The sequence below is a fragment of the Akebia trifoliata genome, chromosome 3 (assembly GCF_017979445.1).
Source record: "Akebia trifoliata isolate Shusen 1 chromosome 3, ASM1797944v1, whole genome shotgun sequence".
In the NCBI taxonomy this organism is placed as follows: domain Eukaryota; kingdom Viridiplantae; phylum Streptophyta; class Magnoliopsida; order Ranunculales; family Lardizabalaceae; genus Akebia; species Akebia trifoliata.
In genome coordinates, this window is record NC_141377.1 from 55,931,466 (window position 1) to 55,937,265 (window position 5,800).

The window sequence follows — 5,800 nt, forward strand, 5'->3', positions numbered from 1 at the left end:
TGCTTTTTAGTGCCTCATTTATTATGTGTGTACGCTGACGTGTCACGTGTATGGCGTAGAAAAATACTTTGGGCTGGGTATGATGTTTGAATCATAGAATTGAGATGTCAAATCATCGTTGGGTCCACATGAATTACCATATAGGAAATCCAAGAACGCAGAACTCTATATATCAAAGAAAAATTAAAATTAAAATTTAAAAAAAAAAAAATTAGTTTGATTCACGGTGTAGAACATAGATGGTCACTGGACTACCAACGGTTTAAAATTAACATTTAAAAAAACAAAAAATTCAATGCAGCATCAGACCTTGTTTTTGGATGCCATAATGTGATTCGGTCAAAAACACTTTTTATTAACTTAAGTAAGTAAAGTCTTTTTCAAGAAATATAGAGTTGTGCTAGAGAGACTTCAGGCTGAAATCTCATTTTGTACTTCTTAACATGAAAGTGGATAGGAATTATAGTTGTTTTTTCACTTGTATCTCGATGAATTAAAATCAAATTGACTCAACTAAGTCATAGTTGATCTTAGCAAAATACAAGGGTTGAAATTTTTTTTTTAAAGAACTTCCCAGTTGAATTCTTAAATAAATTATTAGAGTTTATTTGAGGAATTATAACTAGTTTCATCGATTCCAACTCCGATTAACTCCCGCTTCCAAACACATCTTAAATGTTTTTTCTCATGATACAAAAGAAAATTTGACTATATTACTTGCTTTGACCTAGGTCTTCTCTCATAGACTAATGAGAAATAATTTGAATGTCTTTTTCTTCTTTATTTAACAAAAAAAATCATTGAATTTACTTATCAAACTCACTCATCTTCAAACTCTTCAACCCTGCCAATCAACTATAATTTTACTCAAGAGATTGAAAATGATTGAATTTGGGAAGATAAATCAATGTATTTTTTAATTTAGGTTGAAGATGAGGTATTAAGGTCATTTTGTGTAATTTATATTTTCTAGTAGGTAAGACCGAGGTTGCTGAGGCAAGCATGCATTTTAATCAAATATTTGAGACACCGTATGCTTTTAAATTAACTACATTGCCCTTTTGACTAAGGTCTTCTTTTATAGGCTAATGAGAAATAATCTAAATGACTTTTTATCCAATCTCTATGTATAAAAAGAATAATAATTGAATTCTCTCCTCAAAACCATGCATGTTCAAGCTTTTCAACCATAGCAGTCAATTATCATCCCCCCCCCCCGCGGCGCACCACAAGAAAATTATGGCTCCACCCCTGCTCGGATGGAGGGAAAAGATGACTGCCTTAATGGTCATTACCTTAACTCTTGTGTGAGAAATGAAGTTTTGATGATTACTCATAATGCCTAAATAATGATGGGGTGGAAATTGAGAATGATCAAAATGGATATACCTAATAATTTTCGCGTCCTTGGAGAATTTATTGCAAAGGCTTCAAAAACTTTTTTTTTGGGCATGCCTCCACAAATGGTGGGCTAAAAATACATTATGATTGATCACTTTTGGCTACAGCGGCACTTCGGCCATGGGGTGGGAATTGGATTTATAGCTTTGTGATTGCAGGATGGTCTTCGGTTGATGATAATGACATAATTGTGATAGATTTGAAGGCGATAAAGGAAGCTTTGATGATGTGTCTAGATGGAAATTTTCAGACTCTTTGTATTCATTAATTGATTAATAGTACAATCAGGACATCACAAGATATGAAGAGAAGGTTAAAAAAATTCATAAGTTGATTAGTTTGTTTGAGATGGGCACTTTTAGATTTCAATTAATGGAGACAAGCTAAATGGGCCACTGATTTCTTGGCATGATTGGAGTCTCATGGATTAGATTTTTTTTGTAACTTAGGATACTTCGTCAATACCTAAGGATCTCACGAATATTATTGAAGATGGCCTATCTTTGTAATCATATTCATGAAAGTTGATTAATAAAAATGGAGGGTCCATAAGAGCTTACGGATTTAAAACCGAGTTTACTATAATATATGCATTCAAATCTTTAATACACGTATACATAGAAAGAAAAATATAAAAATAAATTAAAATTCCTATCATCAATATCTCTTAGAACAAATAGTTTTGGGGTCCACGATTTTTCAACTTGTAAACATGGGGTTAGAAGATCATCCTCACCAAAAATCAGTCAATTCCAAAACTTCTAACCCATGTAGGACAAAACATGTTGGGCAAATGGTTGGGTGTTGAACATTTTCATATATATAAAGATTGATGCTATTATAGAATCTAGTGTATTTTATGTCAAATTTTTTAATTACAAATTTTAGTTTTTTCTATTTGTTGCTGGGTTTGTACTAGAATCCAAAATAATTAGATACAAATTTTTTAAATTACGAATTTTACTATTTTCATTTATTATCAGAGGATAAGAAATTCTAGTCATGGTTTTAAATCTCATCTGAGACCGAGATGACTCATGCAATACGTCTCAGTATTATCTATGAATGAGATGGATAGACAAGTTAGTCGTATCGAACGAGATTTAAAACCACAGTTCAATTTTACTCATTGTTGAACGAGATGACTCAAACGTATCGAAAAACTCGTTTGAGACAACTCGGTCTTGTTCATGACTGAGACAAGACGTCAAAATGAATTTTAAAATCATGATTCTAGTGTAAGAGGATTTATAGGGAGTTGAAGATGATGAATTTTGACAAGAAACTCAGGAACATCATGTTCATACTCCCCAAAAAATTTCCAAACATTTTAATTAACTTTTTTGAATTTATCAAATTGAATCTCCTTCAAATAATTATTGAATCCAAATTTTGTTACTATGTGTTTTTTCCAACCATTTTACACAATTGTTTTTTGAGTTTATATGAAGTAACTGAATTGAATCTCCTTCGAATAATTACTAAATTCAAACTTTGTTACTATGTTTCTTAACACTTAATAGTTGAAGGTTGAAGGTCAATAGATGCATGTCATCAAATTTAAAACATAGGGGTATCTCTTAATATAAATCAAAATGTGGTGTCTAAATCATCACATTTATTTTTAAAGCTCAATGGAGTCTTTGGCTTCTTGCAAAGGATGCATGTCGCCGCACATGGGTGTGTGTGAAGGCTAAATTACATTAGTACTTTGAAAGTGTATTAATCAGACTAATCACCTTGTGCCCTGATGTTAGTCTAATAGGCCAAAATACATTGTTAAAAATAGTACTCGTTGCTCGACTCGAAACTAGATTGAGTTGACTCAAAAAAATCGATTTAGTTGACCTAAAACTCGACAAATTCAACTCAACTCAATTGGAATTCGAGGTGAATAAATTATTTGAGAGAATCTAAAATTTAAAATATTTCATATTCTTTCAATATTCACAATAATGATATTTTTTGTGTCTTCAGTTTACTTATCAACTAATAATCCATGCGCAACGTGTCTTACGTATGGTACATTAAATTTGAAATATGATTTGTAGGAAAAATCTTTTTTGGGATTTCGCAAAATCCCAGATCGGATCCATCAATCACACTAACCCAATTGTATTGAGGGCATTGAGGTTATGTAGTCTACAATAGAGGACTGTGGTCAATGAGCATGACGTCATCCCTTGAAAACAGTGGGAGGCATCTCAATTCTCTACATAGAGGAGCATCTGTAGTGGCTGCTTTTTCCTGTAGTAGAACGGTTGTGATGACGCCACGCCTACCATAGTTTTTAACAATTCCGTGTAAAAAAACTGATCAAAATTCCTTAAACTTGATCAAATTTATAGCGTCTTCAAAGTTTGGTAAAACGCTTTTTTCAGAGGTGAAATTCCCATCATTGGGGGTCTCATGGGATTATTGTGAACTTGCATGTTTTTTCTTCATGTTTCCTTTTTTGATAAAGAAGAAAACAAAAAAGGAAAAACCTTTATTTGACTCAGTTTTTTATTTATAGCAATATTTCTGCCCTGTATAAAATACTACTTTTGTCAACTTTCAAACTAACGGTTAAATATAAAATATAAGTTATATATTTTCTACCATATTATCGGATGGGGTCCTTATCAGATCAAGAGACACGGTTGATTCAAATCCTATCCAATGAGATATCGGATTGAATCTTTATCAGAATTCAAAACATCGATCCAGACCCAAAGGTATCAGATTGGAACAGATTTCAGGTCTGATCCAATCCATTAATAACCCTACGATCCACTTCCACAAACATTCGTGTCATTTGCAAATCGAGCCAAACCCATTTTCAAAGTCATTATGAAGGTAAGGGGATCATTATTAATTTATAATAAGACTATTACATATTGTATTTAATATAGTATAGTGGGCCAAACCACCACAATGTGAAAAAGTCCAAATTTGACGGTTTTGGGCCATCAAATTTCATAAAATTCAACGGACCAATAAGTCCAATTGACATCGAATATTTCATTGTCAAATTTTGTTCCTTCGACGGGCCAAAACTGTCAAATTAATGAAAAATGAGATAAATTTGACAACTCTAAACCGTCAAATCTAGGGACATCAAGAATTTCAACGGTCCTAGACTGTCAAAATTCAGTTTCTAAAATTCGTGGGCCTTGGCCCATTAAATTTTTCTATCGGATTTTTCAGTTTTCACATAGTATACCCATCGAACCTACATTCAAAATCCAAATCCAACCTTATTATTAAAAGGCGTAAACTGGCCTGCCCGATAGCTAAATGGACTTAATAACTGAACCCAAACTTTATTAATAGTGAGTTGGACTCAATCGGACCAAAACCTAACCCATTGACTGTTTTAATTTAAATCATTCAGCACTTTACATTATTCATAATCTAGATTCTTATTTAAATAACTAATTTTTTTTTAATAAAATAAGGTAATTAGAATAGGTCATAAAATATGTTGAATTTTATCTGAAATTCGAGTGATCCGAATTTAGAGAGTTTGGACCCTTGGAGTAGATCTGAAAAAAAATCTTGATTGGATATGGGTTGATGTTCCTTAGTCTGAGTCGAATTTGGGTTAGATACAGATCTGTCCCTATATCTGAACGATATATTGCTTTGAAAAAGGATAGCGACTAAATTCCTAAATTTAAAATTAAAATTTAATGGTGAAAAATATCCTTTTATAAGTTTTTTTCTTCAAAACTTATAAAGTTCTGTCCTCTAAATCCATGTGGCACTAGATCATGTTTTTCGACACTATAAAGTGATCTCAACAATCTTTAGTGAGATTAAAAATCTTGCTAAATTAGTAAGGCTAGATTTAGTCTAAATCTTAAGTACTATTTCATCCCAAAAACTGAATTGACTTGCTCAGTCATCCTGTATATTACTCGTTTAACTCATTTTCATTGCTAATTTAATGAATTTTATATTTAAGTAGTTATAATTTATAATGAAATAAAGTGAAAAAAATATATTTAATCACAAATCACATTTACTTAATATAAAATGAATATAAAATAAATAATTGTATTTAATTATTTATAATAAAAAAATACATAAAACCAAATTGACTCAGTTGAGTCATAGTCAATCTTAAAAATACAAGGGTTGAAGTTTTTTTTACAACTCCTAGGCTGAATTTTTAAATAAACAAAACATTAGAGTTTATTTAAGGAGTTATAATTAATTCCATCGATTCCAACTCCAACCGACTTCAACTCCTACTTTAACTCCAACTCCAATTAACTCTCGCTTCCAAACATACCCTAAATGTTTTCCCTCATGATACACAAGAAAAATTGACTATATTACTCACTTTGACTTAGGTCTTTTCTCATAGACTAATGAGAAATAATTTGAATGTCTTCTTCTTCTTTGTCTAACA